This window comes from Netta rufina, assembly GCF_964035555.1.
Source record: "Netta rufina genome assembly, chromosome: 6".
Classification (NCBI taxonomy): Eukaryota; Metazoa; Chordata; class Aves; order Anseriformes; family Anatidae; genus Netta; species Netta rufina.
The window spans coordinates 25,702,911-25,725,330 of record NC_140129.1 but is presented as its reverse complement, the minus strand read 5'-3'; the positions used below and the strand labels follow the sequence as shown (position 1 = coordinate 25,725,330).

The following is a 22,420-nucleotide window of genomic DNA, read 5'->3' as shown; positions in this document are numbered from 1 at the left end:
CCCTTCTCCCTTCTTCCTCCCCCCCCAACATTTTTTGAAGCAACTTTAATGATCCCATGCCTGGTCTGAGCATCCAGCCTGATATAGTCATCATCTCCCAAGGCCTTATTTGTCATCAATCACTGCCTAGAGCACAGAATCCCTGTTCAGTATAAACGTGACTCAGTTTAGTTTTTCCAAAGAATGTTTACTTTCTGGTAGAGACTAGTAAGTAAATATTATTTGGTAGGCTAGAATTTCATGAACCCCAACTAAAACGAGGCTCCAGATCACTTAGAGGCAGCATAAACATATGGTAAAAAGTTTGTAATCATCCCCAGGACTACAGAGGCATCCTTTGAGGCAGCCAGGAAAGGAAGGGAAGTCAATTTGCTGAGCCCCAGTGTAGAGCCTTAAACATAAAGCCATCTTTCCTCTGTATCTCTGCTCTCAGAAAACACAATTTTCTGAGTTTCTGCCTAGCTAGCAAATATCCAAAGCTAGCAGCTATCCATCTCCAGCACCAAGCCAGTTACAACTTTAATTGCAATCGATTTCTAAGCCTTCTCTTCTCATAGTCATTTTTCCTGAAAATGTAATTCCCATATTTGCATAGACTCCACTGTAACCAAGCTCCGCTGTTCTCTCTGCACGTTTGGCACTGCATTTAGAAATCAAAGTGCCAAATTCCTCTGCGAACTACTCAGATGCAGCACTTATATATGCCCATCAAGTGCAACATGGGAGAGACCAAACCATGACCCTAAAAAAGATGACAGATGAAAACATAACAGTGTTTCTTTGGCTGGAGGAAAAGAGAGATTACTTTTAAAGCCTTCCCTTAATTCTTCGTGGCTGAATTACAAAACAAGCAATTGTAAATCTCCTCAAATTGTTCTAAACAGTACAAGCAAACTTCACAAAATGAGATTCAAATGCCAGCATTATGTTTTCTGAACAGAAACATCAGGCACAGTTACAATACCACTTTAGGTCAGTCCAGTCTAGCAGTAATTAGAAGCGTTAAGAATATACAAAGCAAAGACCAAATTCAGAGCAGTACCCAGCCCTTTTCAGCCTACAAAGAATATAAAGTCCAAAGGCAACCCAAGAAAGACTGAATGAAACTTCAGGGAAGCAACGAATTCCCCCAGCCTGCCCTATATGCAGAGCTAATGACTGCTCTGTGAAGTGAGCTGCAGAGGAATGGCGTAAAGGATGGAGAATCTGCCAGACACTGACAAGCCGAGATAAAATGAAGAGAAGCAGTTATAAAGAAAGACTTATTTTCCCTTGGTGATGAACTGCTCTGCTCAACTGCAGACCCAGAACAGAGACGGGAATTGGTCTATGGTATCTAACCAAGAAAAAGGCGACTGACACCCAGTTAAAGGGGTGAAGATACAGGAAACAAGCTCAGAGTTCAGCAACACAGACAACTTTTCTCATTCCACAGAGCGTCTCCCATTCCACATGGGAATAAAAATGAGACCTTCTAGGGAAAGACAACCTCACATCTGAACCCCCAAGCAGGAACCCGATGTCCCAGCCTAAAAGCTTGAAGTATAACTCTCCACGCTGCCTAATTTAACCGCAGCCTCCAGTATTTGTCTTCCACATCTCAGCCAGAAGTCTAAGCCACAAAGGCACCGGCTATTCAGAGAGATGCACATACCCATACCTTAAATAATGACCTGCAACCAGCAGCATATTGCCAGCCAACTTTCTGCTTTCTAGTGTCACGACACCCACCTGCCTAAGCGATATAAAATACCCCAACAGATTCTGAAACAGCCACGCTTCCACCTTGTAGCAGCGCAGCGCCTGTCGGCATGCTGATCACGCAGCCTCCTGCAACTCAGAGCAAACACGCGCGTGCTCTGTGAGCATCACTAGGGGCATCTACTGCTGCTATTCAGAGATGTTAGGGCGAGAAGGAACCAAAAGATCATCTTCTCTGACCTCCTGCTGACAACTCAACTTCCCCAGTTAGTCAAAGCGTGCTGTGTATTACTTGATGAATGCTGGTAATGTGCTATGTAGGTCCAAAACATTCCCACAAAACACCCAGGGAGCATTACCTTTCCTAGGGTCCTGGCACAACTCTGCTAATATACATTTTATGGGTTATTATTCAACAACTTCAGCGATTCATGCGGGGGACGGATTAAGTCTGAGATTGTTGTTCTCTGACCCCAGCCAAAAAGATGAGTTATTTCAGAAAAATGCGCCTTGCACTCACTCTTGACAATTTGTGTCTCCTTTCCTCAGTCTGTACGGCTTCTTTCCTTGACAATTACTGCTTGTGCAACTTCTGTCATGGCTTTCACTGAACATCACCGAACACTTTATTGCTAATTTTCAGCTTGTCTGCAAAGAGTAGAGAAGATCTGGTATGATAAGCCCTTAGAGCACCTTACAAACATGCAACTGGAACAGAAACTTGGAAACCAAAGCTTGGAAACTCATGACGGGGACACGGAGCTAACAGGTAGGAAAACCCATACGTCCAGCCCAGGACAAAGCAGAACCAAGAGACAAAACATGATGGGTTGTAAAAAGGGATTCATTTCTGCTCTAGAGGGAGCAACGTCCACTCCAGTACAGACACCTACTCCTGCAAGCATGTGTTTGCATGGGGGAGAAAAAACTGACCAGAAACCAGGCTTCCATCTGAAACTTCCTGGTAGATGGAAACTGATATGTATATATATATAAATATAAAATACTTTTTTTTTTTTTTTTTTTCCACAGAAAATCTCAAAGCTTGAAGAAAGACTTCTATAAAAGCTATGTTTTTACGGGAATAAATTAATTTTCCAACCAGCTCTCCAACATATATCTATTGTAGCATGTAACAACCAACGCTTTTATTTAGACTGACCTATTTTCTTCGCAAATAGCACTCTGTTTTATTTCTCTTTGGGACACCACCCATTTTCATCTCAGATGATTTATGGAATAAAATCGACTGTCTTCTCCACCTCCATTGCTGTTGGCACAGATCCATGCCTTACATTTTTTTTTCCTTTTCAGTATACAGTTAGATGCCTAGCAAGCTCTGCCAATCAGATTATTACATTAACTTTCCAAATTACATGAGATCACAGTTTTACATTCACTTCCTGATCACTATCAAGGTCCTGAAGAAATTGCATTTATTTTCAAGCAGCTCAAATCCTTATGAGAATTCAGTTACTTAAGCACGGCGATCATCAGCTGTGTTGGACAATACAAGCGGTTTCCATGCACGGAATCCCCTCATTTCACTTCATTTTCAGACACTGCAGTTGGTGACCATTAGTGGTTAATTGGGATCCCTATGAAACCTCATTAATTAGGTACTTCATGCCTTTCAATGTATTTAAAATATGGCCAGGAACATCAACTGTATATTTGCGCCACAAAGAGATTAACATTTTTGTTCACCACTTTTCTTCATCATCCTGGGCTCTCTGCTTCAAACACTGGTATCGGTTCCTGCACTGTTCCCTCATCTCACTACGTTCACACCAGCAATACATTTGGGCCACTTCGCCTCAGCTGCGAGGCTCTGGCAGCATGCATTTATGGCCTCTTTTTTTCCTAAAGCATTTGCAGCAACGCAGACTCGAGGCTGTTTTCAGACATGCTCCTAATAAAGAGCCGTAGCAGGCAGGAGGGCACGAGCACATTCGGAGCAGGGAGATCTGTAGGTGGTTAATTAAGATCAACCGCTGCATCGCTACCGGCCATCAGGTCAGCTCTGCTTCGAGGCAGCAGCCAGAGTGGAATACAGGGGCCGGGGTTTGAAGAAATTCCCCGGGGGCATCCAGCTGGCCCTGCAATGCAGGGAGGGCCAGGCACCCGTGCAGCCCTAGGAAACATCCCCAGCAGCCACGCCACAACACGGCTGTGACCAGGTACAAATGCTGTGGGGCTGGAAATCTCCCTGTGGTCCTCAGATCTCTGCTAGTACGAGCGCAGCACACTTAACTTTTTGTTTTTGTTTCTTACTGTGAAGCCACAAAAAAAACACAATCTGATTTCTTTCTTCACTGCTACAGATGAAGGAAGGATGCTCCACATGTAATGCTGCTGCTGTAGTGCCTTTATTCCAACATGGATTATTAATGCGCCTAATGGTCACGACGGCCAAGGCTGACAGAGCACCGCCGGCCTGCCCGGCCGAACCCACTGTGTCACGCAGGAAAGATTCAATTCCATGCTTGCTGAATTCGGAAACCAGAATATTTCTACCTAGTTTGTCATAACTACCTCATTAAGCAAATGATTTCCCTTTCTGCCTGCCCTGAACCATCCAAAAGTTTAGCCTCATTTCCAGTTTGAATTTGCCCTTTATTAAATTGCATTCATTGTTCTTTGTGCTACTTACTACATGTATTACGTGTCATCTCCTCTTCCTGCTACTAAATGGCCTTTATGATGATCATCCTGCCATTAAACACTTCTTTAGATGAAGTTGGCTAAATTCATTCCCACTCTCATCTCTCTTTTCATGTTGTCATCTACCCCTGGTGATTACTTTCAGAACTTGACAGCACCATCTTGGTGCACGATGCCACAGGCAGGCTCTCACCGACAGCACAGTAATGGATTTCTTGTCCTGACAAAGCCCAGCTTCAGACCTCAGGCCCGGCTCTGCTCTTCCCAGACACATCACGCTAAAACAGGAGACATTTTGTTACTGTCCATGAACAAGCCTGGCTGCTCTTGCCCTGCATCTCTCACATGCGGGGTACGCTCACTGAAGGCCTCAGAAGAGGCTCTGCCCCTGTGGCACCACAAACACCCCTACACAAGTTAGGCCCTGCTGAAACCAGGTTTGCAGGGGAACAACAGGCTCTGGCCCATGCTGCCACACCAGGATGAAGCACGTGTATGCTCTTCTCAATGTGAACGGCCAGGATTTGGTGCGGGTGTTTGCACTCCCACTTGTTGTGGAGTCAGGCCCCGGCCAACATCAGCACAGGGAGCACAGCCGTTTCAGTCGAGCTACCTCTGCCTTCATGTGGATATTTGTTTAACTCGAGGCATTCTTTCACAAGCATATACCTTCTCACTTTCCACATGTGATGTTCATACAGCCACTTTCTGGCTTGCGTGCTTTCCCCGTAAATCCATCTCTGATCCAGACCCCAAACCATCTTTTGTCTCAGAAAACCACAGGGTAACAACACATCCTTCAGTGCCTCTGTGTAAATGCTAAGGGGAACAGATTTTGAAGTGAATCAAGGAAACAAATGAGTGTGGGAACACAAGCCATTTTGGAAAGCCATTTCTGAGCCACCTTAATAGGATCAGCTCACCTATTTCAACCCGGCACCAATGGGCCGAAGCAACAAAACTTGTCTGAGCAGCTCAAGCGCAGGCCTCCCTCGCAGCCCCTTTCTGCATGCGTGCACATGCGCTCCCACAAACACACACGTTTATACACCCGTAGGATCAGACCGCTTAGATTTCTTCCACGATTAATTTGCAAATAGCTTGTAACACGGCCGAGACCCGCCTAGCAGACCGTGTTGCTGTACGCACGCTCTGCCCCCCGAAGCTGCTTGGAGCTAAGGGGTTTTCTACACAAACTTATACATATGTATATAAGTATAATCTGAACATCTAAATACATGTATGTATATGTACACAGGCGCTTATTTATTTAGCTAGTTATTTTTAATTTTGGCCTTATGTGCCCCCGGAGAGCAAACCGCTTGGAAATGATTCCTTCAGTGGGGCTGTGGCAGCGTGGCAGAAATCTCTCTGGTCTTCATTAGTCAAAGGCTCTTAAACTCGTGGAGATAGAAGCTGCCAGAGGTACAAATCTATTGGATGTAAGAAATGTGCTTTAGATAAACAGCAGGGAATAAAGTATAAGATGGCTCAGTGTTAGTTGCCTTGACGAAGTTTTACTCTCCCTGGATCAGCAGCAGAATTTTTAGTGTTCCTCCTTTATTTTTAATGAAAGTTTATAATGGAATCTCCCCCGTATCATGAACTGGGATCCATAAAAACAACCCAACAGTCTATATATTTTTCTGATTGTAATTTCTAGAGCCAACTTTGCACAGGCCATTTATAAGTCACTCAGCAGAAGGCAGAAAACGAACAACTTACATCTCTTTACCACAAAGAAAAAAGCCTCAAACCAAACGAAAAGCAAAAAGCAGCAGCTCCATTTCCAGGACGTTAAACAGCTGCGTGACACCAGCAGTGACTCTTACACCACAAGCCCTGCAGAACTGTGTTTCCCTCAGCTGGAGGACCCTTATTTGAAGGTTAATAAAGAGGCACAAGCTTTTGGCTGAATCCATTACAAAGGAGACACATTTGAACTTGCAGAGGGGAAGAGGGGAAAAAAATGACAGGCAGGAGAAATCTCTGTTGAGGACACTGCTGGCATCCCATAATTCGTAAAGCAGGGACGAGGGCCTGTTATGGGGTTTTGCTACAACAGCACAAGGGGAAGGCAGCTGGAGGATAGCAGAAACCAGCACCCCAGCTCTGACCTGCTCCTATGTGTGACACTGCTTATGGCTTCAAGGGACTGTGTCGCAATTAAAAATACAAGGTGGGGGTGTTGGTGCCAGCCTGGGGGCTCTTTCCCCTCCAGGATGTGAAAGAAGGAAAATCAAATCCCATTGAGGTAAAAAGACACCAGCATTGGGTCTACTGACCTCAAAAGGAATTGCTCAAACAGAAATTGAGCCTGCAAAGGTCTCTGTCCTTACTGAGAGGCTCTAAAGGATTCCCACGTAAGCGTCTCAGGAAAATGACTTGTGAGATTCACATCCCTCTCTCCTCCCTCGGTCACTTTGGCAGCTTCTCCTGGAGGGCACCGGAGCTGGCACACGGACAAGCCATCAGCTAACAGGCTAACAAATTATTGATTCTCTCCTCACTTTGAAGCAGACAACAACAAACTCTGAAATGCACTGCATCCTTCAATATCTCCCTCCGGAGCAATACCCGTTTGTAACATTGGCAGCACGGGGGCATTTCCATCCCTCAGGCCGTGACAGGCGGATGGAGCGCTGCGGCTTCTGTATTTTGTCCTTTTACCTTCAAGCAAGTGTTGACAAGGGGAGGTTTTTGCACAGAGCCTGCCTTTCATATTCACACATAGAGATAGTGAGCACATGTGTATGAGACGGATTGAATTTGGAATGCAGAAGGTGTCCGACACGAAATGGGGTTAAGAACTTGTTTTCCCCACTATTCCAGTATTAAGAGGCAAACACAGTTTTCCATGCGTCATGCACTTAATGAGCTCCAGATTGCAGGATACAGAAAGATCTTGACATTGGCTTGAAGAAACAAAATGTTCAAAATGATCTGGATACGTTGAGGCACTTCATCATAAATGGCTCATCACCATATTGCCTATCAGTTTTGTGAAATTCCTGTTATTTTCCTGCAACTCACAGCAATGCGTCCCAAGCTTTCCTGTGCAAGAAGAGTACAGGAAGAGCATGTCAAGAGCACCACAAAGAGCAGCATCTACTTCTGCCTCCTAAACAAGAGTCCAGGAGCAGCTCTCCCTGGAGCCAAGGGCTAGAAAGGAGGGCATTTGATGGAGCCCATCCCCGGCTGTCCCTGTGGGTACACAGGTTGAGCCCGGAGCTGAACCCAAAAGCTGCATCCCACAGGCAGTGCCTCCCACAGCCTCGCTCTATCTCACATTAGGACTCTAAGGGGTCCCTTGGGCAAATTCCGCCTGCTCCCAGCTCGGAATACAAATAAATCCAGCAGCTCATCTATTCTGCATGGGAATGCTTCCCATGTACCTCAGATCAATACAGTTCTCATCCAAATCTGTACTACATGTGCTGTGCTGATTCTAAACATTTGGCCAGCTGACCCACATAAGCAGCTCTGAAAATGATCCTGTGGTTTATCAGGTCAGCGATCTACAATTTTACATCTCCCTAAACACCTATTTACAAACAGCACTATAAACCTCGTTAAGGTTATTGGGTCAAACTCATACCGTCTTCAAGGGTGTTTTTGCAAATACTCTTTTTATCAGAAACATTAAACAGCAAAAAATCTATTATTTTTTTTTTGCTTCAGCCGCTCCTCTTCTGATTAAGACTGACATAACAGAGATTTCAAACGTCTGAGAAATATTCTGTGCCACAAATACTTTTCATTGTCCCTCTGTACTGCAGCATGTCCCAATTTTCAAGAGTCTGCTTTGCTTTAGATAACGTTGCCAAGTTACTAAAAAAAAAGCCCTCGGCGATGGGCTGTTTGCATCCCAGGGTCATAATAATGTATCCTGGTGACACCGAAACATCGGGCTGTAAACAAAAAGGAGACAGGAGGACGCTGACCCAAGTGGCTGAGTTTAAAGAAGTGCGATTCCGCAGCAATGTGGTATTTATACCACTGGACGCGTTACCTCCAGAGGTACCTCCAGAACTAGGTGCCAATTTTAGCATTTCTCAGATGAATTTGCAAACTGAGTTCGTATGTTGAGCTCATTATGGAATAGAGACCTCTAACAGATGCAGATTCATATACACTGAAGAGGCTGAAATAATCACTCCTAGCCCCAAGGCAGAGAAATAGAACATTTGTTTTCAATATTTAAATTGACTAACGCTACAGGATGGCTCACCACTAATACAAACACATATAATAACAGGCAGAGGACAGCGCTGAGACAGACATCTCTCCTGGCTAGATAGTTTTGCAGCCTTAAAATACACTGGGTACAAATCAGGCATGAGCCACCATTAGCTGCAAAAAGCATTTCAGGTGATGGACCGACAGAGAGACAAGGTAGATCGTGTGTATCTTTTATTGGGCTAACACATAAGCTGTTACACGCGAGCCTTCAGGCCAAAGAAGTCTCCCGGGGGCTGGCAGCAGAAGGAACATTTCTGGCCCGAAAGCATCTCAGTGCTTCGAGCCAGCACAAAGCCTCCACCTCTGCCCGTTCCATCGCAAGCAGCTGGAAGTGTTTTTTGCAGCCTGCTTGTGACAGACGGTCACAACGACAGCTCGCACGAAGCTGGCAGGTCCGACAGCAAAGTCCCTACCACCTAAGTGCTCTGCTTGCTTTCTGCACTCTCTGTCTGCCCGGGATATTTATAGAGCACAGGCACTGGGGCGTTCGCAGCCCAGTCGTGTTGACTCGGCACGTCGCACAAGGCACACGGTCACGACAGGAGCGATTCTCTCGGAAAACACACACAGATTTTCGCCTGTCACTAGTGCCCAGGTAGCCCTGGGGCAGCCCGTTGCAGATCATGGCAAATCTTTTCGGGTTGCGGTGCAGCTTAGGGAAGGAGAAACAACAAGGTGTCGCTCCGAGACAGCCAGCTGGGCCTTGGCCAGGAGTGACTTCCAAGTCTCCTTTGATGTTTCTATACAAGCACAAGGGCCACTTACCGGTGACTTAACGGGGGGTGCCCAAACGAAAAGCCTGAAGGGGCTTTGGCAGAGTTGGACTCTGAAATCAGGGCCTGCGATGGCTTGGACCCTGCTGAGATGAACATAGGATCCAAGAGGAAAAGCAGCGTTATTGTCTCCCAGTGACACCAAGGAACACCTGAAGCACCAAGGGTTTAAGCAATGGGGCCACCGGGATCAGCAGCTGCCCTGTGACCTCCTGCATCTGCACAACTCCTCCTGCACCACACCCCGGGCTGGGGTTTCCAAGTCCTTGGGATGCTGAGGGAGCACGTGAATCCCTGCATGGGGCTTTTGGCAGTGCTGAGAGTGAGGTGGTCAAAAAAGCTTTGGAAGGTTTTTGCCCTGATCAGTTTGGGAAATCCTATCTGTTCTGCTGAAATTGTGTCTGAAAGGGAAAAAATGAAGGAAACTGGAAAAGTTCTGCTGGTGGCAAGAACCAGGCATGGAAAACTTTAAGAAACAAAATATTCTGAAATAAGGTTTTGCTTCAGCATTACCTTATGTTTATTATAAGAAATAAACATTTCTTAAAACAAAGTGTTTCTGTGAGCCCCAACTACTGCTTTGCTGTCCCCCAGAATTTCCTTTCCATCTTTGAAATTTTAGTTTTGTCCCTACTCAGAATAAGAGCAAATACTGAAACCCTACACAAAACTTGGCTTTTGTCCATCTCGCAGCCTGCATCTCGAACTCCACTCCTGTCCATAGGGATAAGGTATCGGAGCCCTTCAAAAAAACTCCATTCTGGGCCTCTTGGTATTGTTAGGCATTTAAATACATATATTTTAAATATATACTCAGCTTCTTACTAAGAAATGGAAGCAGGTAGCCCTAAAGCATAAATCAAACTGCATTTCCAGACCTTCCACTTAGAAGCATAAGGCTACGCATAACGCGAGCACAATTCTCCCAAATTATTTTTTCCTTTAAAAAATAATAAAGGAAAAAGGAGAAAGGGGAGGAATCCAAACAACCATCACCCCCGCGATAACGACAGTGCCGGAGCATCGCTGTGGTGCAGCCGGGCTGTGGCAGGCGATAACATTCTCTCCCCAGAGAAACCTTTAGGTTTATGACAAATCAGGGATGATGCTCAACAGCTATTTGATGAGCTCTGCACCAGCTGCTGGGGTCTGTGTGCCACTGCAACACAGCTGGAAGTGCACAGTGCCGCGGCACTAACTGGATAATAATTCAGGGCTTGCCAAGCACTGAGTATCACTAACTTTTTCTGATGAGTTATTTGTGTCCATAATCGGCTGTGAAACTCTTTGGGAGAGATGTTCTCTGAAAAGGAGAATTTATCTGAAAAGGAACCCATTGTCATTAATAAAGCCGTCTGGCCTCAAAGCCCCAACAAATCAGGCTCAGCCCCATGATGCAATGTTAAGGCCGTTAAATGTTCTCCCAGTGACTGAAATTTAAGGAGTTTTTAAAAGAGACACAAAATGGCAAATGCATGAGTGAAGAAAGCTTTGTCCACCAGGAAGGATGGTGAGCTGGGGGAAAGGAGGAGTGTGATGGGCACACACACCCAGCGCAGCACAACTGGGGTGAAAAATTTTACATCATCGGAGAGCCATTTTTGACTTGGAAAAAAAATGTAAGAGTGCAATCACATCTGGTTTGGAAGCCATCAACTGCTCTGAGCACAGGCTGGCACCAGCCCTCCCAGTCGGCAGGACCCAGAGAGCAACGTGTGGCTCGGGCAGCTCCAGCCCCTTCAGCTCTGCCCGAGAAAAGCTGCAAGAAACAGCGAGCACTGGGCTGTGTGTGGCCACAATGCAAGGTCTGAGCGGAAGGAGATATTGTGTAGGGTGGAGCGGAGGACAGGATCCCCCTTCTCTGCCCCTCTGCACCCCTGTGTGCCGGCCAGGCCAGCCCAGCTCTTCCCGTTTGGCTTTGCTGCGTGCAAGAAAGTCCCTGGCACAGCTCTCGCTCTGTTGCTGGTGGTAGACCAGCAGCACAGCTGTGGTCTCCAGCTCCGGAGCAGGGCTGCTCCCCAGCTGCTGTGCTCGGGGTGAATCACTGCGGTGAGGGCGGTCTGTGGGGGAAAAGGAGTGAGGCACGGCCCTGCCTTCGCCTCGGTGGGTGAAGGACCAGCCCTCAGCCCTGCCTGAGTCATTCACGCCTCGCCACGCTGACCGCTGCCCGTTCCTCTCCCGTTTCACACATGCTGAAGGCATCAGCCTCGAGGAATGTAAATGGAAGAAGAGTCACTGCCTTCTCCTCTGTTACACTACTGCCTGGAGCATGATAAGTAGGGGGAAAACCAGCAGGATCTTACTCTGATTTGCATCAAATGCCAGTTGTGTTCTTCACCGGATCCCTGAGAGGGAGGAGAATCCACAGGGTGAATATGGGGGGTTTGTATCAGCACTGAAGGAACAGAAACACGAGAAAAAAGCAGATGGGAGAAGGATGGAAAGAGGGAAACAAAGTATTTCAGAGAAGTGAGTTTACAGCTGTTGTTTCTTGAGCATTTCACAGGTTCGAATCGAGCATGTGTGAGCTGAGGAAGGAGAGGACGCTTCCACAGCCGACAGGGCAGAGCCTTTCTCGCACCTCCAGCTCTGCTTCTGCTGTGGGGACGAGCAGCAGCAGCAATTTTCTTCCAGAGGTTTCTCACGCTCACAGCCCAGCCCTGCGCACTGCACTGCTCCTTAACAGCCTTTTAGGCACAATGAGGGCAAGACTCCCCTTTTAGCAGTACTTATTTTGCCGGCATTATAGGAAAAGGTCTCATTTTAATGGATCTCAGCGTGCTCGATGTGCGTGGTCTCCTTCTGAAGGCGAGGGCAGAGCCCACCCAGACTGCCGAGACAAAGGCAGGGCATCCCCTATAGGCTTCTGCTCATCCAGCTGCAGCGGTGAGCGAGGAGCCTGCTGGTGCAGAAGACCCCCCCGGCAGGAGCTGCGCCGCTGAGAACAGCTGTACTAGCTGTATTCTCCATGGACAACCTGTAATGACTGCACGGAGCACAAACTCCTCTTACTTTCCTCACGTGATACCCCGGACACGCCACACTGAGCTCAAATGGTGAGGAAGGCAATCAAGCAGAATAAAAAACATCCAGCTCGGTCATATTGTCTCCCTGAGCAGCCTCAGAGGTATTCAGCCCTTTTATTTCCTTGTACATGATGGCTGATCAGGAGAAACCATCGTTTTTAACTCTTGATTTATCCCAAGCCCTGCACTGTCTGGTCATTTCCTAAAGCGTAGCTCCTATAGTTACACAAACACCGCTGCTCTTCCCCGGTCCTAAGGAAATGAGACACAACGCACAGCCTGTCTGCCTCTTCCTCCTCCTAATCTGGGAGATTTGGGGCTGATTTTAATCCAGATCAGGGCAAGGTGGCAGCTTCTGGGGTCAGCAAGTTCTCTCAAACAGCCTGAACACAACACAAAAACAGACCATGTAAGCAACAGCCTTATAGCTGTCACCTAACTGCATCCCTCAGGGCTCACAACCAGCCTCACGACACAAATCTGGCTTGGCTTAACCAGGCTTAACTTCCTCCAGTGTTCATCTGGAACCAAAGATGGGGAGAAGACCAAAAATTTGAACTGTAACAAATTTGCCTCCGTCCCTGCGACATACCTAAGTCAAAGGAGAAAGAACCTGTAGCCGCTCCCCCAGTTTCTAAGCTGTGTAAGACAACTCAGACCCCTCCAGGCCTGATCGCACTCTGGCAGTATGACACTTGGTTCAATGATTGCAGCTTAACTGTAAATAAAACACGAGACATGAGAGCCCGAACCAGGCTCTGGCTAGTCTACAAAAATCCAAGCCAAAAAATCCGAACCAGCCAATTTCACTGCAGAGAAACTCCCCTCCCCTACCATAAGGCTTAAAAATCATTTGCTTCTAAGCATCATTAAATTAATACTCGTGAAAAACAGTGGTTTTTCTAAAAGCTGTTTTACTTCCCATCATTAATTTAGTTCCTTTGAAGCGCTGAGGAGACGTGGACAGGAACGGGGTCCCTCTGGTGCCCACCCGTGCCACACCACGATGGTGCTGTTACAGGGCACTGCAGCACCCTCTGCCCCAGGGACAAATCCATCCTGTACTGTTGGGGTTCAGCCAGAGCCACCACTGCAGGCCACAACGGCGATAAGGCTGGTTTCTGGGGCTGTATTAATTGCCTGGTTTAAAATGCTGGTATTTCAAGCTTCCTGAGCAGATCTATCATTTGGCTCCCACTGACGCTGTCGCTTAGGGAGGGGGCACCCGCAGGGAATCGGAGCTCTGAAAATATCTCCACGCAGACAGGGCCGGCGAGGCCTCCTCCTCACGGTGATTTACTTCAGTGCAGCAATGAAAATTCCTGTCTGGAACCAAGTGCCTGGCTGCAAACTCACCACAGCTCCAGGGCCCGCAGAGTCAAAAGGTTGCAGCGTTTATTTGTTGCTTTTCCAAGATCACTTTCCCATGAACTTGATGGATTCTCAAATGGCTTCTCATGCACACAAGGCTGCGATTAATCTAAGTCTTGCTTGAGATTGGGACCGGCAGCTTTCTCTTCGAAAAACTCGTTCTTAAATTCACTCCTCAGTCTTAGCAGTTTTAAAAGTGATCAATTAACTTACAATACATAAAGCTCTCCTTTTTCTAAGCGAGTGCAATGCCTGTAGAAAACAAATGACTCAGGTGACTCTCCCTCGTGCAACATTTTGCCCAGCGGAGGAAGAATTCAACGTCCAGGATCGTCGGCTGCTCTCTTCTTGACTTCTCCGTGCACAGAGACAGAAGAAGTCTGGTCTGCTCCCAGCCCTGCTCCCACCTTTCGTGCTGTTGCATGGAAAGCTTACACTTCATGTGTGTTTTCTCAGCCCATAAAAGTGCTTCTCCCTGTCTCTGAAGTACGGTATTATTTAATTTTTATGTAATGTAATAGAGCGAGCTGGTTTTATACAGTCTCTCCTGACCTTCTCATCTTAAAAAGCTGCAGCTCCTAGAGCTGTGTCGTTACAACAACAAATTCCCGTTACAACACCAAAAAAAGCAAATTTTGGTTCTCAGGACAGGGAAAAGGAGATCGCAAAGGTGAATACGGAGGGTCCAAAAGCCAGATGAGCCCCAGCTATTTGTGTTACAGCAGCGTAAGGCATCACCAGCCCCAGGTGTCTGCCTCAACCATGTGCCAGAGGTTAGCACCGCTTGGAGCAATGGGCAGAGCAGAACACGGGGCTGCACTGAAACCCGGCAGCCTCAGGCAGAGAGCTCAGTTCGTACCTCCATCCTCTCCAGTTTGAGCTAAAAGATGAGCTTTGCACAGCATCTGGAGGCAGCACGGGCGTATCTTCCCCTCTGCTGATCCTCCAGGGACCCTGATAGTGATGTCTCAGGTTCATCAGCCCTCATTTCGGACCCCAGCATTTCAAACAAGTGGTGGCCAAAGCTGCCTGCCAGGCAGCCAAGGCAGCAGTGAGCGCAAAAAGGAGCAAGGTGATGGGGATTTTTGCCACCTTGAACCTGGCCTTCGCTTAAACTCACGACCTTTGGTTTTTATCCCAGTCCCCCATACAACACTTAACGTCTAGTCCTGAGATTGCCTTTCCACCCCAAACACTCCTCAAAATTAATAAGGCATGAGGTCTTATATGCTAAAACGGGCACGTTCCCAATGGGAAAGCAGCAGTCCCAGAGCTCTCAAGCCTGGCAGGAAACTCCAGCTTTCCAAGAGCCAGGAGTTATGTGGGACAAGCTAAATGATGCTACTCAGCAACTGTTTCCCAGAGAAATATAGCGAGGGCCACGACAAGGCCAACAAAGACTAAAAATATCCCAGAGCTTAGCCCACACTCTGCATACTGTTTCGTTTAACGTGCCGTAATTACAGCTCTTTGCACACACGCAGCAGCGAATGAAGTGCTCGTAGCATCACACAAGGGGCAGGCGATGCCTGAGCGACCCGGAGGCAGGGTGACAGCGGCGCTCTTCTGTGCTGGGCAGAGCCTCGGGGATCAGAGCAAACCCACAGCAATCCCCCGGCAGGGAAAGTTCAGCTCATGGGGTGATGGGAAGCAGGAGTACAAGGCTAGCAGGGTCCCAGAAATGTGGTATATAAACCTAGATGCCTTCACCAGCTGAATTCCTCCCTGAGCTTTGCCTACAAATCGTACTTACTCGAGTCTGCAAAGCATCTGTTTAAAGCAAGTTCTAATTTGAGACGTTTTCCCTCTGAGAAGATGATGGCATCCAATTCCAAAGTGCTAAGCACCAGACAAAAATGAGGAGCCGACTTGCTGCAAGATTTGACATCTTTCATGTCGCAGCAAGCCAGTCTGACACTCTCGCATGGATCCCAGGATGCTGTTACTACGTGAAGCTCCAATGCCATTGATAACAGCTAAAGGATGGCAGCTATGTTTTGGGAGCCAAAATTAAAATCTTCAAGCACCTTGAAACAAATATTACCAAAACCTCTCCTTTTGGTCCTCAAATTCACATCTGGGAGACGCCATCTCCGGCACGTAACCGCTGGCTGCTGGTTAATGAAACCTGGCACAGAGCAGCAGAGCCATGCCAAAGGCAGCACGAAACCCCAAGTTTCTGCAGATCCCAGAGGTGAAAACGCAGGGACCGCAGCACTCCCGAATCACTCCCCGTCTTCACTTAGCCACAAGTTTGAGATGAGAGCGCTCAAATAGGCTGTGCTTTTTCCTCTGTGTTCCTGACAATGGCTCCACATTCAAAAGCAATCACAACCATCTCCTGTGTACAATTACCGGCCTTTTACAGCCTCACCTTGTCTAACTCCCCGCTGCAGACCGCAGCTCTAGGCAGACGCTACGTGCATTTTCAGTAACTTTTCATGTAGTTGCCTGGATCCCGGCTCCTGTAGGAAACCTGCTGTCTGCAAAGTTAACAGGCATGAAAACATTGGATACAATTCTCACGTAAGCTAAAACGGAGCTTTTTGGATCATTAGTGTTCATAGCACCTAATCATGCTACCGCTGGAACAGCTAACCCTTTATGTTCTGCAGATGCTGGCTCGAGCTGTGAAAACCGAGCACCCGAGCTCGCCGGGCGCTCCTGTCGTACCTCACACCTTGGCGCTGGTGCTTTGGTTCATTTATGCTGAGAAAGGCACAACCCACGTGCCGTATGTTCAGAGCACCTATGCTCTGGATGGCTTCCAACCCAAAGCAGCTTCCCCCGGGGTCCACACACCGCTCGGTAACACAGCTCCAAAGACAAAAGGCAGCAGGCGGCAGCAGCCCCGCTTCCCACCTCCAAACCAGCAGCTCGGGCTGCACAGACGCCGCCGCAGCAAGCAGAAATAGCCAAGGTGACCTCCAAGGGACCAGCCCACGTCCCAGGTCTCTCCTTGCACACGGAGGGAGGTTCACTTCAGACTTGGCCTCGTGGCAAAGTCTGGGGCTTTTCAACAGCAACGCAAACAACAGGCTCCTGCAGCACTGCAAAGACGTCCTGCACAAGCGACCCTAAAATATATATTTAAACAGAAAAAGAGGAATGAAAGGCTTGTGGGAGTATTTTTGAGGCAGCACCTAGAATGCTGCTGCATTGAAGGGAGCCTGGGCTCTGCCCAGTTTTATAGGACGGTTTAGGAAGACTCCAAACTCCATTTTCCTGCATAGAAGAGTGAGACTGGGAAAGAAAAACAAGGCTGGAAAGACAAAATGCTGAAAGAAAATATCAGACAGGGACTATAAATGAAGCACAAGGTGTTAAGTGTCTAGGGAGGACAGGGCAAGAGGGGAAATAATATTCCAGCTATGAAAACCAGAGGAAGCCAGGGGATAAGAAATCCTTATACATCAGTGAGTGAGCAGGAGCTCCTCTGGGATGAGGTCTGAAAGAATTAAGTCAACAGTGAAATGGGGAGAGCGTTATGAAGAAAGGGCCGGTGTGGCATTTAAAGACTGCTTGGAAAAGTCATGGCAGAAGTGCTAATGAGCCACACGTTGTTAAACACTGCTGAGGAAGCCCTGCTCCACGCCAGGGGCTACGAGCAGGATCACAGAGCCTGAGCAGATGGGCTTCTTGACTCACCCATCCCAAGCCGTGGACAGAGAGCAGAAGACCCAGGGGTACACAAGGCAGGTGGCGTAAAAGGTCCCAGGCTGGGTGAAGAGGAAGAGGGATGTGCAAGGTGAGCCTCTCCTCCCTGTGCAGCTATTTGTCGTCCCTGCCACGACAGCTCCACGTGCCACAAGTGCACCAGGCTGAGAAGCAGTGGTGCAGAGCCAGGTGTCACATCCAGCAGCAGTGACACAACCCCCAGTTTCTCAGCTGTGCCCTGTTTGGCACGTGGGCAGAGCAGAAATCAGACCTTGCCGTGCCCACAGACCGAGCTCCCAGCAGCCAGATGCCAGGAAACACAGATCATCCAGGCGGCGGGGTAACGTTGTGCGGCACTGACAGAACACCTGCCATTACCACAGCACTTTGTCAGGATGAAAGCAGCCTCCCTCTGTCACCAGGAGCCATTAATATTTGTCCTCATTAGACAGAAAGGACCCGAGACACAGAAAGGTTACGGGATTTGTTCTACACAGCACAAGCCAGCAGCAGCGTGAGGAAGCTGATGACTGAGCTCACTGCTGATTTTCTCTCCAGTCCCTGTTTTACCTCCTGGGTTGGCTTCACCAGGCTGCGATGCATCCAGAGGTGCTACAGAAGAACAACGCACAAGTTGGGCAATCACACTGGTGCTGAGAACATCCAGCTCTGGGACAGCGAACTGCAGCTGCTGTGAGGCAAAACCTCATGACAAAAATATCAAAAATATGTCAGAGCCCATCCCTGGATATGAGGACTTGGGGTGAGACGTCCCCAGAGGACAGCCTAATGCACACACGCACCCCACAGAGCACAAGGCCTTGGACAGTGTCGGACCCAGCAGACACCCAGGTAGGAATCCCAATCCTGCCTGTTCTTCCCCAAATTCCCCCCAAAAGCAGAGAAGAGGCAGAAGAGCGGAGTGGGCTTGTTACTGGCTGATACATCCGAACAGGCAACTTGAGACAGCTCGGTTCCTGGCTGAGATATCCTGCTTGGGGGCTATTCTCAAAAGAGCAAGAAAAGGAGAATAAAAACATTTCCTCCATGGATCTTGACTTCTCTCCCTTCCTGTAATACTTTAGTCGTGCTTGCCAGATTGGAAACTGCTCATGGCCAAAATGTCCCCGCCAGGAAGAGAACAGAAAATGAGCTGTCTGCTAATAGATATCACCTAATAACGGGGAAAGGAGTTATTTCGCTTACGGTTTGTGCTGCTATCACTGGAGGAGCTGGAAAGCACCACATTCAGAAGGTGAATTCACAAAGTACTGCCTTGAACTTCTGACACCTCCTTCACTGCCGAGCGTCAGCCTCGCCGAGGGCTGGCGCTGGGTGCAGAACGCACCTTGGCCTTGCAGCCTGTGAAGTCAGGGAGCCCGCGGTGCCCACCGGCGGGTTTTCAGCTGAGTGCTCATTACTCGTTCACATGCAGCCCCTACGCTGAGCTGGTTACACAACCAGCAAAGCAGCAGGTATAATCACAAGCCACTGCTGTAGGGGACGCGAGATGAAAAGGTCTGATGAAGCCGTCATTAACTTCTTGCCCTGAAACCCTCCTGCTTGCCCAGTCCAGCCCCATCTGGCAGCAGAACGGCCGCTCCTTTGCAGAGCTTGTCTCTTCTCCCATCTATGAATTGCTCTTGGTTCCTCTTCCAGCTCCCCAAGAGATGCGGTATGTATTTGATGGCCTCCAGCCACGTGGAGAGCTAAGGCTGCCCAGAACTTGTAGGGTCAGGAATCTTGGCCATGTCAACGTTCAGCTAATGAAGAGGAAAGGAGCAAGGCTGGATGTGGAGGCAGCTGCACTGCCGTGGAAGGGAACTGCACAGAAGCACAGCTGCTCCTTCCTCATGGGATGGCAGCAGGCAGGGACCTGCAGCCCCTTGGGGCTGCCCACAGACCCCTGCCCCATCTCGATCCGCTCACACCTCACGTCCAGTTTGTGCTGGTATAACCGCAGAAAGCAAGCGGCAAGAGAACCCTGTCCCCAAGAGATTATAAAGCTTTTTGATGGAAAAAGCAGTGAAAATGTCGGGGTGCATATTAGGAGCCAGGGAAGAAGAACACATGGGCGGCTGCTATTTTGAAAGCCGGCATTTGCAGATTCGGAGGCGCCAGTCGCTGCCTCTCTGCGCTGCAGGCAGTGAGCGCTGAATGGGAAACACGCACGGCGCTTGCTGGGAGAGCCTGGCAACCTCTAAAACCAGCTCAATTCCCCAGAAGCAGCAGGTTTGTAATCGTTTGTGCAAGTCAGGTAGCGACTCACAGCTCTGGACAGGAGGAACTCCCAGGGCGCTCGGGAAGCAAAACCGATTCAACCCTCCTATCCACAGCGGGCTGGAGAAAGCTCACCCCAATTTCCCCTCCGGCACCAGGTGCCTGCAGGGCAGCTCCCACCACAGCCTCCAGCCCTCCCAGGGCCACCCACCAGAGGGGACCCGCTTAGGGACATACCAGCAGACCCATTCGGGGCCTGGCAGCGGCCAGGTACAAGTCGGAGGGGACAGGGACGGGGCCGATGGCTCTGTGGGCACGCAGCCCCCGGGTGTAGCGGTGGCAGGGAGAGGCTGCACGCAGCACCAGCCCGTGGGACGGCCAGGGGGAAAGGAAAGTTGCTGTGGTTAATGTGTGTCCAAGCAGGGCAAAATCCACCTCTTTCCACAGGGCCGGGCTGAAAGGCGGCCCCTGAGCCGCCCGGAGAGCGCTGCCTCAGCACCAGCACCCCGACCTCTCCTCCCAGCACAGCACCAAGCCCGGTCAGCCGTCCCCTGCCAGGAACCGCCAGCTAAACCCTGAGCTGGGGACTCGGGGAAGAGGTCAGGCAGGGAGAGTTTGAGGTGTTGAATCACTACTCCCAGACAAATCGCTTCCTTATTGTACATGGCAGCCTCCCACGGCCACACTGCCAGAGGGCTCGCTGCAGTCGCCTCAGGGCCCTTTCCCTCGCTCCTCCTCGTCCCCCGGCAGCTCTCCCTCACGTGTGGTGTTAGCACGGGTCCCACCACAGCAGGCCTGGAGCCACAACCGCTCCAAGGGGCCCGAGCAAGGGATCGAGGCCCTTCCCTCTCTGCTCCACATGCTCCCACCCCACCTGCCCCTGCCCTCGGGGCACATGAACCAAACACACGACCCCTTCCCACGTCCCCTCAGCTCTCGGTGGCCTTCCAACAGGGCTGGTTTAATGGTTTCAGCCGCCCGCAGCACTTGCTCGGGCTGCCTGCGGTTTGCTCCTCATGCCCCACAGAAGGGGACGGCGGCTGTCACCCAGCAGGACAAGGCTCCTGTTTGTTCCCACAGACTGAAGACCCGTTCTCATGGTGCCTCCCCGCTCCAATGCCTGGCAGACACAATAACCATCAGGGTGTCAGGGAAAACAGAAATTGTCTGTGCACACTCACCATTTCCTAAAAACTGTATCATCGATGCTGGCCAGTGGCCATCTCTTCGTGTTGGTGTTTGATTCCCCCGAGCCTCCGTGCTCTGCTTCATCTCGCCAGGGAGCACACCACCCCGCAGAGCTCTCTTCTGTTTCGAGTGCTCAGCACCAACTTGCTAACAGCCCCACAGTGCCTCAGCAGGTACGGCAGCGTGTACGGGTGACCCAGCATCACCACACCGTATAAAATCCAGCCCCAGGAATTCTGCCCCACGAGCCCCCAGCCTCTTGCTGTGCTGTTCAGCAGGAGGCTGAACTCAAACCGTGACTATAGATGTAGATATGAATGTGATATAGAGTTATAGGTCCCATCTTAGCCTCTAGGCTCATCTGAATTGTACCAGAGGTGCTGGGAGCCTCAGGGAAAGGAATTCCTTTCTCATTTTGAAATGGAGACACGCAGGAACTTACACAGCATGCACACACTTCTGTCAGCAGAGCCACCTGCGATGCCATGTGTGTGACGTGGCACTGACAGAGTCCCCATTCAGCACATCAACATGGAAACATCGGGCATGACCGAAAGTCCAATTCTAGCTACCAACACCACAAGATTTCGTTTGCCCCCAGTCCGAGCCAGGCTGGGGTTGCCTGGGTTCTTGTTTTATTCTTCTGGAAGCCCGTGGCCTCCCACCGCCGCAGCTGCTGTACTGCACGAAAGCAAAGGAGACCACAAGTGGCCTGAGCAGCACATACTGTAGACAAGAAAGGAAAAAGCCAGGAGTAGTAACAACTGCAGCAATGAAGGGACATGGAAATTAACTGACGTGCTTGGGGTTACACGAGCCATCTGTGGCAGGGGCAAGAATTAACCCACACCCTCCAAGTCCCATGCTAGTGCCTTTTCTCCAGGCCTGCCCTTTCTGCCTGGGAAGGAGCTCCCTCCCCTTTCAAGGGCACAGAAGGGAAAACAGCGGGGCTGGTTTTGTTTCCTTCCTGCAGCACAAGCAGAAAACGAGCAGTACCACATAGCCAGGTAGGGCTGAAGACCGAGCATGTGGAGCAGCAGTGTCAAGTGGGTAATCCTCTCTGGCAATTAATGATGTGCTACAGCCAGAGACCTCCCTTCTCCCAGCTGCGAGCTGCTTCCACCTCCTGAGCTGCTTGGGCTGCTTCCCTGCGCCCTCCCCGCGGTGCGGCTGGCAGGGAGCCGGAGAGGTGGGCACGGGGCCTGGCAGGGCGACTTTACCTCCGCTTGCTCTGCTTCTCTCCAGTGCCTGCATCGCCACAGAGCATCTGCTTCGTGTTTTATAGCAGCTCTAATTGGGAGCAGCGCTGAATGCTCAGTATCCGTCTCTTTCTTCGGGTACCACAGTTGGGCTCCAACACTGTTTTTTATTCCTAATTGGACAGCTCTGCCAGGGCAAATCCAAAAGCACGACCAAAGCAAGTAACTGCTGAGACTCTGCGTGTGTTTTGAAAGAGTCCCCAGGCAATCCTTACCTCTTGGTTTCCTCCGTAACCACTGGGACAAAAAGGAGAAGATGCTTTGGACCTTCCTAAACTGGGAGGCTACGACAAGTTGTGACTGCATCTCTCCTCCAGCA

The 22,420-nt window shown here is 49.5% G+C and overlaps 1 protein-coding gene across 2 annotated transcripts in view; it reads right to left on the bottom strand.

Annotated features, from left to right (window-relative positions):
- SEMA5B (semaphorin 5B) overlaps window positions 1-22,420 on the bottom strand; it is a 260,389-nt gene that overhangs the window by 190,799 nt on the left and 47,170 nt on the right. The gene's annotated exons all lie outside the window — the stretch shown is intronic.